The sequence below is a fragment of the Callorhinus ursinus genome, unplaced genomic scaffold (assembly GCF_003265705.2).
Source record: "Callorhinus ursinus isolate GAN/ISIS: 27379988/994484 unplaced genomic scaffold, GSC_fseal_2.0 scaffold9, whole genome shotgun sequence".
Lineage (NCBI taxonomy): Eukaryota > Metazoa > Chordata > Mammalia > Carnivora > Otariidae > Callorhinus > Callorhinus ursinus.
The window spans coordinates 32,989,786-33,001,025 of NW_027397071.1; positions in this window are offsets into that span (position 1 = coordinate 32,989,786).

Consider the following 11,240-nt stretch of genomic DNA (forward strand, 5'->3'; position numbering starts at 1 on the left):
AAAGAAAGAAAGAAAGAAAGAAAGAAAGAAAGAAAGAAAGAAAGAAAGAAAGAAAGAAAACCAAAGGGGGAAAAAAAAACAAGATAAAGTAAAATAAGGATAATGAGATTGTGATAATGGTTGATGAACACTCCTATAGCCCCATACTGATTTGAAAATTTTGAGATTTGATAAAAATAAAAGCCATTGTAGATGATTGTTTCCTTTACAGTATTAATGAATATTAAGTTCAGATAAATATGCAGTTCTTACTGTAACTAAGTCAATTATCAGCATCACTAAATCAGAAATGGGCAATTTTCAAAACTGTTAGAGCCCAGTCCAATAACACCTTTCTATTATTGAAATTCAACCAATTATCTTCGAAAAGAAGGTAGTGATTTGCAGGAGCTCTTTGAAGTAAACCCAGAAGCAGTCCAAAGAACTTGAACAGTCCTGCAAAGTTACCTGGCTAAATAAGTCAAATAAAAGGCTGAAGTCACTCTTGTGACTACAGAACTTGGAAGAAAAGAGACAGCATTGCTCTAGGGTGGACAGACCGGTGGACTCCTTTTGGACAGTGCCTTAGTGATAGCACCTAGTCCTGGCCTCACCCTCAATCTTTCAGGCTTAGAATTTTTTTTCCAGTTCACTATGAATGGATAGACCTCTCAAAGACAGATTCACATGAACCACGCTCACAAGATTGACACGTAAAATGAGAATTACATTTTCATGCTTTTACAGTGACAAACACAACTCTCGGGGTTGCTGGCACTCACATTCTGCAGCCATTACTCTTTTTCTCCCTGTAATCACACGATGTGAGCATGTGCATTGTTCACCAGAAGAGACTCTGCAGGCTCTAGTAGTCCAGGTCAGAGCGAACCATGGTGGTAACAGTAGTGAATATATTTTGCATGGTGTCTGATGACAAAATCACTAGCAACTGGTGGTGGGTTTGGCTGTGGGTGGAAAGGAAAAGAGAGGAATAGAGGAAGTGGAGTCATCATCCATAAAGAATGTTTCTTAGAAATCTGACTATCAAGGGGAACAGCAGGATGCTAGAGTAACAGCAGTTTGCTTTGTTTGGAGGAATAGATGTTATAGGTCCCATAGGTGATGCCGGAGAAAGTACACCTGAGGATTTACAACCCCTACAGTGGCAACAAAACCAATCATTGATGACCAACTCAACAATATAACTGCTAGAATTCTGAGCTGTCCTCCCACGAACTTGCTGCAACACTTCCTTATTCCTCTGTGCCTGGGAACATCTCATGGCTCAGGCAGACAGTTCATACTGCTACTGTTACTACTACTTACAGCTGCACCCCTTACCTGTGGTCCTTGGGCCCCATCCTCATGGCTTCCAGCCCACCTGGCTTGTCCAGGTGGCCCTAGTTGTCCTCTCTGGTCTGAGTCTAGACTAGAACAGCCATCCCTGGGAAGACTCATTCCTCATGTCTCCGGGATGAACCAATTCTCCCCCTTTCTGGGAACATTAGCACAGACACTTTTCTCTCTTTTTCTAACGTGCAAGGCCTATTTACTTACAATTGCTTTGTAAGTTTTACTTGTTAACAACTATGAATCCAGAGACCCATGGGGTCAGATTCAGAACAGAATCACAGTCCCAGACATCTAACACCAGCAACCAATTGTTTTGGTTTAAACACCAAAGTGCTTTAATTGCATTCTGACACACAATGGAAGGGAAATTATAGTAAACAACATTTTTAAAAATATCATTATTTCCCTATATCCATATCCCTCACAGGTATAGAAGATCTATTATTATTTCTTTATTCTACATTTCATTAAAAATTTTTGAAAAATAAACTAATTTTCCTCACTTTATCCACATTTTTAATCGTTTAACCCTCACTTCTGCTCTCCCTTTTGATTTTTTTAAACTTTTAATTTTTTTCTTTTTCTTTCTTTCTTTCTTTCTTTCTTTCTTTCTTTCTTTCTTTCTTTCCTTCTTTTTTTTTTTTTTTAGCATTTTGGGTCTTGTAAAGGTGGGACTTCCTGTAGAAGTCAGAAGGAAAGGCTGGAAATAACCACTAATTAATTTTGGACCTACCATGCCTTCATAGCCAGAGAAGGCATGACTTCTCTCAATTTTTCCTCTTTCACCCAACCCCTAACTACACGGCTCTGAGGAAAATTCCTTAATCTTGCTAGCGTCCATGTTTGACTATTTTGCAAAGGGAGAGTAATGATTTCCTCTCCTACCACAAAAGAACTCTGGGGAACAAAATGTGAGAATAGATGTAAAAATAGTCAGATGCGATTTGGAGGAGGAAAAATGAGCAAAGAGAAGCACCATTATTTATACTATTTGCATTACCACTGTGACAATCCTACTAGCAATAAATGAGAAAGGTGAGGAATCTGATACGTTTTATAAAATGCATCACTTCATCATCAGCGTGCACGGACCTGACACAAGTTCCTAAGGAAAGGAAGACTGACATAAAAGAAAATACTAACCAGGGATTTCTAAAATGAAGCAGGTGAAAAACAAATGTTTGTGACTGAAGCAAGGGGGGAAAGTTCCTTGGAAAAAAATTTAAATTATTGGGTGGACTTATAAGTGGAAAATAAAAGATGAGACTAGCTTCTAAGGGATCTGAAGCTTCAGAGATTTGGGAAGGAATTCACAGATCATAAACAAAAAAATAAACTCTTTGCTATAACTGCAACTCAGAAAACAGAGTCTCCAAGGGCCCTGAAAAAACTTCTTGTATTCAAGGGTAAAAATGATTCTTATGATCAGAAGAAAGGAACTGTTTCACTAAGAACTGGAGAATAGCAACTATGGGACTGACAGTTTCTGAGCATCTTAGAAAAGTGAGTATTTTTGGCAAGAGGAGAAAGTTCGTGGGCCGTTCTGTATTAACAGAAATGGGCAAATGAAGTATGAGTATATTAAGTTACTAATTTATTGTTTCAAATGAAATACTTTGAGGTCATAATTCCTGAAATGTTTCAGTTTGACACTTTAAGTGTGAGAAACATCCCACACACACCCTATAGAATTATGGAGGCAGGTAATGAAGTTTTCTGTGGTGTCCTATTATCTGGAGTAGAGATCCTCTATCACGGGAAGCTTATGAAAACTACAGATTTCAGGGAACTAGCTCAGAAATTCTGAATCAGAGAGTATGGAATGCACTGTGAGAGTCTGAATTTTTATTAAATATCCATGGCATCCTAATGCAGGTGCTCATAGGCCACACTTTGAGATACTAGCCTACAGAATGAAGTCCCAATTTTCAGTAGTACATTCAAGGTCTGCAACATTCTAAGTATGAATTATGTTTTCCATCTTACCTCTCACTACAACCCTGCACAACCTTCCTCCCCAACCAGCCAGCCTATTCACCATTATATTCCCTGCTTACAGGCCAGCTCTCCTGTATGACTCAATTTCAAAGACTTCCTCTCATTCCAAATGCATGAACATTCTACTTTAAGGGTAACATCTGCATTTCATTATTCCCTCTATTTAATTTTACTACCTTTCACTTAAAAATATGTTATGCTTTGTATTTCAAAATACTTTGTTGTTTACCCCAGTTCACTTGCTCTTGCATTATGGATTATATCGAGTTGACTTTATATCTACTTCTTCCAGTAGGTTTTAAGCTCTTTGAAGACAAAGCATTATACAATCATTTCAAAAAATATTTGCTTAACTGAATTAATAAAGCACTTACACAACAGTTCATATCTGATAGACCAAGATCTTCATATTATTACACAAAGGAAATAAAGAGATTATGTAGAATCATGTGATACACATAGAATCTGAATGTCTGATTTGAAGGAATCCAGGAGTTCCCCAAATGACATTTAGTTGCCTACTCATCCTAGTGGGACCTGTACTGCTCCGCTCAGTTCCTGAAGGACTTGGAATAGGAGTGAAGTACTTCTGATTGTAAAGAAGAGTAAGAGATCCATGGAGAGTTGTCTCCTAGCACCTTGCTGCTGGGAGTGCTACTGATCAATAACCCTCAGCTGTCAGTCCGTCTAGGGAATGCCTAGGCTGAAGAGAACCCCTTGCCCAACAGGATCACATCTCTTCCTGAGATAGCCCACATAGAGTGACCGATCCACATAGGGAGGTAAAGGCCTAACCCTCTTGCCCTAATGAACAATGGCTCTGAAAGATCACTGCATCTTTAGAGCTCCTTCAAAGGTCAGCTAGGCCCCAACAGAGCTTCACTGTGCTCGATGTCTCTCTCTGCTCAAATCTTCCTTCCTGCTGTCTGCTTTTCTCTACAGGCACTGATCTTAAAGATACTCAGTAGTAGTAAAACTTTGCACACTAATTTTTTTCTCTGTTTCTCAGAGATTCTAACTTGCACAACTCCTTATATTTGTTGTCCTTACACGTAGAATGCTATTCACCCTCATTATCAATAGCATGAACATTATGAGAAATAGTCAACAAATGTTTGTTTAGAGTCAGCTGTGCACCCACTAATATAAATACATTATTTATATTAATCATCCCGAATCCCAAATTTGTATGTGCTCCTGATACATGCATGCTCTCAGATCTCAATTCAAATATCACCTCTTTGGAGGGCCTCTCCATGGTTACCCTATTTAAAAAAAGCCACCCCCCTCCACTGCCCCCATCGAGCTTCCTTATTCTGCATGTATTTTATTTCATAGCTATTACCAGCATGTGAAATTATATGTTTTATTTATTAAGAGATCTGGTTTGTCTCTCTAGGAAAATGCAAGCTAAATAAGGACAGAGACTTTGTCTTATTCACTGTTTTAGCTCCAGTGTCTAGAACGGAAACATGGGAGACCCCCCCAAAACTTCATTGTTGAATGAATGCACACATTTTAACCTCATCCAGTGGATGAAATATTTTTATAAGCAGATCATTCTTATCTAATCTAAGTTCTTAGGATGTTTTCCCTGAGAAATCCCTTATTTGTTAGTATGAACTAATTTAAAGTGGCTAATAACTATACTGCTATAAAGCAAGGACTGTGTTTGAGTCACACAGAGAAGTTCTGAAAGCAGCAAGTTGACAAATTCTCAGAAAAGGAGAGAATGAGAGAAAACTCTTTCTAATAAGTGAAATATTCTCCAGCCAAATTAGCAACTTTGCAGCAAATGGTGAGAGCAGATTATGATGGATGACAATATACTGTGATGCAGGGTGCTTAACAGTGTAATATGACATTACATTCTGGAGGGGGAGCTTTTTGAAAAATCAGTGTGAAGACTCCCACTGTTGAGGCTGCAGCTGTTCTGTGGAGTGGCAGAGTGATGTTCATGAGAATTTTGAACCCTGTCTAACAAGCCCCTCCAAGCCTGTGAACTCCCTGCCGTTTGCCTGTTAGCCTCCTGTCTGGCAGAAAGACTGGGGCCGCTGTGCTGACATTCATCACTGAGAGTTCTGGCCCCGTGCTGCCACTCCCAGGCTGACATGCTCACTCAAAATCAGCATGTCGGAGTACTACAGAGAAGTTGTCTCTGGGGTGGCGAGCAGTGGAGGGGAGGAGGCCAGGATATTAGGAAAGGAGACATTTTTTTCCCCACTATGATGATACTTCAGCTGAAAACCATAGAAACATTTTAAAGTGGTTACAAAATAACCCCTGAAAAAAGAGTGCACTGAAAATTCTCCATATAAAAGAAAAGGAAGATGAACATACCTGGGGCTGGTATCAGTGAATGAGCTATTTCCCTGAGAGAAAGTGGAGAACCCAGAAATGATCATTTGCAGGATATGTAGATACCCACTGGCAGAACGGCTCCTAACTTCAGATGTGATATGGTAACACACCAGACAACGCACAAAAACAAGAGCAGATTATCTTGAAAAGTCAGACCTGAAGCTGGGGAAAAATTAAAGCTGGTGGAAAACATCTCACATAAAACAAAACAAAACAATAAAAGTCTCCACAGATGACAAGATGAGTTACAGCCGGGGTGAACATTATGAGAAACACTCAACAAACGTTCATTCGGGGTCAGCTCTGCACCTCCCATTATGCATACATCTCCTCCCCTGGGTCATTACTACGAGCTTAGTATCCATATGGAAAATGGAGAAGAAGAGGACTGAGGCATTCGAAAAGGCCCTGAAAGATCTGGGGTCTCACGCTGAACCCACTTTCCCCACCCCGCCCGCGCAGTACACTTCACGCTCAGCCTTCTCTCTGCCCACAGCACGCAGGGAGGGCTGCCATACTCTCAGCGTTGTATAATCTAATACTTTATGTATTTGGAATATTCTTTTCCCTCCCTTGTCTCTAGCTAGTTGCCATTCATCTCTTGAGGTTGATTTAAATATTTCTTCCAGGGGCGCCTGGGTGGCTTAGTCGGTTAAGCGCTGGACTCTTGATTTCCGCTGGGGTCACGATCTCAGGGTCCTGAGATCCAGCCCCCCCATTTGGGTTCTGTGCTCAGCGTGAAGTATGCTTGTCCCTCTCTCTCTGCTCCTCCCTGCCCCTGCTTATGCTCTCTCTCTCTCTCTCTCTCTCTGTGTCAAATAAATAAATAAATAAATAAATAAATAAATAAATAAAATATTTTTTATAAACAGTTTCTATCAGAGAGGGAGGTCTTTCCTGACTCTCCTTACATGTGCAGAGCTCTAGGGATTAGCATTCCCTTCCCAGGGTTGGCAAACTTGGGGGTGGGGGGGCTTTATATAAAATAAAATAATATAATATAATATAATACAATACAATATATAATTTTTAGTACATGTATCTCTCATGCAATATTTGGGACATACTTATACTAAAAATTATTTATTATTTACCTGAAATTCAAATTTAACTGGAACAGTCTTTATTTTATCTGGCAAACATCCCCCTGAATTTCTGTGTCCCTTCTGTCTCCTATTTATAGTAGCCTGTACATAAACTTGAAATCATTTTCACATTTCAATTATAAAACTATTTGTGGATTTATTCTGTCTAACGCATAACTCCCCCACTCAGCAGTGCCTCTGTGCTCATCACGGTAATTTTGGTGGCCAATGGAGTGCCTGACAGTGCTCAACAAACCTCACCTGAATAAATGATGACATAAAGTTGTGCTCAAAACCCAGTATGTGTGATCCTAAAGTCCATTGCCCTTTAGGCCCTCCAGATGGTTGTATATCAAAGGTGGATATTTGTCACACATACATCACATACATTTACAAATGTTTAAAAGCCAATTCTAATTATTACACTGCTAATAGAAGAAAATACTGTCAGATCAGAATCCCTTTTCTGAATTTTGGTAGTGCTAATTGCTCATTCCCCATTCTAGATACTATATCAGTAAAATTTTTTAAACTCTCAATATTCCATTTTATGTTTCAGAAACTTAAATGTAGCCCCCTGCAGGATAGGGATATGGCTATTTCCTTTAATGAAGCACAGTCTCCACGCTGAAAATATGGCACACAGTGTTATTACTGGTTCTGTTCATGAACAAGAATTTCTAAACCATGCAAGGATGATTTAGGGATCCTGTATCTTGCCAAAGGCTTAACGTTTCCAAACAGGCTTTTGCACAATGAAGTGTAAAGTTCATGAGCTGCTGTTGCCATGAGCTTTACATAAGCAACCTCTAGGAACTGGTCCGATAGCCAACTCTAAAATTTTGGATGGCCAAAACTCACTGTGGTGCTGTCAACTTTGGTTAAACTGGTTATGTTATTTTTGTACAGAAAAACAGAAGAGTACTGAGGATAAATATGCTTGTTATTTCCTTCTAAAAAATTCGATGATAAAAGTATTTTATAGCTACCCCAAGGAGAGAACTTCTCTTATGGTGAGACCATTAACTGAAGATGCGGAGATTTGTCATATGCAAAAATCCAGTCCACTAATTGTCACCAAGAATATTCCTAGGACTTTCTGCTTTATGTGTGCAAATGAGGGACTTAAAATATTAATGCTCACAGCATAGAATGATGACCTTGGATGCCTCTGTGATGACACTGGACCTTTCTTATTTCTGGAAATTTCTTAAAGAGTCTCACATTCTTTAACACCTACTTATATTCTTCTCTCTGACTGCTCTAGCTTTGCAAACAGTCAGACTCTGAAAACCGCCCAGACTGGTTTCAGTTGGAATTAAAGCTAAGGACCCAGGACTGGAGGTCTGCAGATCAAGAGAGGCTACACTTCCAGCTTTGTTGAGAACAATTATTCATATGCATTATGCCTCCTTATCCCCATTTTATAAAGAGCAAAATTAATATTTGGTCTATTTACTTCTCATGTCTTTGTGGGAAAAGGAAATGAGTTAATAAGTGTGAAAGCATATTAAGTTGAAAGTGTTAGACAGCTATATGAGATTTGTAATTCTCTGAACACAATGCTAACTTGTATTATGAGTCCTCTATTTAAAAGATAAGACCAAATACAAATCTACACATTCCAATACAAGTAAAGGATAAAACTTTTAAAAAGTAATCCATTCTTTTTGAAAAGATAAACCTATTTGGAAATTATATATTATTTGATTTGTTTTCAGATCTGAAACAATCACCCAAAACGTTGCCTTTGGCCATAATTAGTATTAGAAACATAAGTCATTTATCAAATACATGTTGGCTAAATTATCAGGAGCATTTCAGAAGAGATTGTGTCCAAAAATTTTCCACTCAATGAACAAAAATAAAATAAAGTACTAGGCCTATGAAATGTAGGGAGTAATTTAATTTAGTTTTTTTTAAGCTTTATGAACAAAGTTTCTATTGAGAATTAACTACTTTATTATTATTACTATTACCATTTCTTAAAACTTGATACAATAATAGAGTTGAGAAAGATGTGTATAATTTCTTCTTGTGTGCAGGTGGGGAGATGGAAGATCAAGGGGTGAAACATCCTTTCTAGCAGATCAGAGACCACAGTATGTCTGATTCCCTGGCCGATTCTTTGTTGATACCTCTCTATGCTTGGGTACTGGCTTATCTTAGAGTTCAATAAAGATTATATTAATAAATTGTACATTTCTCCAGATATGGTAAATTAAAAAAATGGAATCTCATCTCTAATAAACAAAATAATGGTTGTAAATTAAACTAGAAAAATGTGTTGTAGAGTGGGAGTAGAAAGTTTGGTTAAAGAGGTAAGAAGGGAAAGCAGCTTTGTGTGATAGTTTTAAATAGATTGTTTAAATTCAATAAAAATTTATTAAAACCCTACTGTAGTACTGAAATATATATAAATATATATGTGTGCATGTATATATATATAGCACATATATATGTATATATATATAATGTATATATAATACATATGTATATGTATAATAATATATGTTATTATGTGTGTGTATATTATATATATATATATAATCTTTGTAAAATATAAACAAACAGTATTTATTCCATTGATAGCTCAGGAAATATCAGGTACCTACTGTGTATCAATTGGGCACTGTGTATGACTTAGAGTTTACATAAACGAAAGACAGAACATTTTCTAAGAAACTGATGGTCAAGTGAAATGATTAAGGTATGCATCAATTAACATGGAAACATGATTTCTGAGTATTTCTTTGAAAATTATGGGCTTTTGCATAACTTTATACTGGAAAAACAACCTCAGAGTGTTTAAAAATTAAAATATTAGAATAAAACATACATTCTAATCTACATTATACAGCACTTATTTAAATAAGGAGAAATTATATCTTCTCTGGAAAAGATGTATAGAAGGGAATTTGGAGGAAAAATTACTTCTACTATATCTTTCAGTCTTAAGAAACCACAACAAATGTTAAGATTTATTTCCTTCTAAAATTATACTAAAAAAATGATAGCACCCAGTACTTTTTCATGTTAAAAATAATGAACAATGACATAAAAGCCAATATGACATGAAAAGAGGGGATGGAAAATAGAAAATTTTAAAAGAAAATATGTATCAGCTATAAAATGTCATCATTTGGTCTCATTTTAAGAGATTTAGACATATTATCTAAAGCCATGCCTTCTTGAAAAATTTTTTAATATAAATCCAACAGCCTATTCACTACTTGATTGAGTAAAATCTTAAATTAAGTTACTCCTTTCAAAGACTAGGCAAATTCAACTCACAGAATCATGTCTATATACTAGTGATACCAATTTTATCACTCACTTTCATTTCTTTAAATAAAAAATGCTTAAAAAGTTGTAGCTGAGTTTCCAATAACATTCGAACCAGATAGTTATGACTGTCTGTTAAAGTAAACAACTCAATAAATACAAGACTTATCTCATGTTACAAATGATTTACCAATAAGTGTCAAAAAGTACACTCCTTTTAACAAAACAAGGCAAAAATCATAAAAACTGACATTTATTTCTGTATCTCTTCTCCAAAAGACATCTGCTCGTAGCAAATCCATGACTTCTACTTAGTGTTTGAAAGAAGGAAAATACTTCTCATTTTATTAAAAGGTTCTTGAAGATCATAAACAACTCTGATTATCTATTCTAATTTTTTTCTCTTCCTTCCACTAATTTCACCTTTGAGCTCTGATAATAGCCATCCTTCAACTGAAACTTTTCTTTTGAATGGTTTTCAGAGTACCTGCTGGCTTTTCTATCTCTAATATTTCTTACTTTTCACTCTCTTGTTTATATTCTTTTTTTTTTTACTTTCAGGAAGAACTTTATTGAAATTATAGGAAGCCTTTATTTACTTTTAGTTTCCCTGAACTTATTAGTGTTTATTAGAAGCAGAGTATAGCTAATGTTAATATTTTACATTTAACATCTTATAGTTTATGGATAACCTTCATTTTGCTGCTTATTTGAATCACATAACAACCAATTCAGGCAGGAGGAGAAGGTGTAATGGAAATTGCTACTTACTTTCTAAAACCCTTTCTCCCTTTCTTCCTTTTTCTTTAGCTGGGGTACACGGCCACTTGAAATAGAGGTGGCTATGTTACTTTGTTCTGACTAATAGGATGGAAGTTGAAGTGTCAGGTAGCACTTCCACAGGAATCTTTTTTTTCTTTAAATTTTTTATTGTTATGTTAATCACCATACATTACATCATTAGTTTTTGATGTAGTGTTCCATGATTCATTTTTTGTGCATAACACCCAGTGTTCCACGCAGAATGGGCCCTCTTTAATACCCATCACCAGGCTAACCAATCCCCCCACCCCCCTTCCCCTCTAGAACCCTCAGTTTGTTTTTCAGAGTCCCATCATCGCTCATGGTTCATCTCCCCCTCCGATTTCCCCCCCTTCATTCTTCCCCTCCTGCTATCTT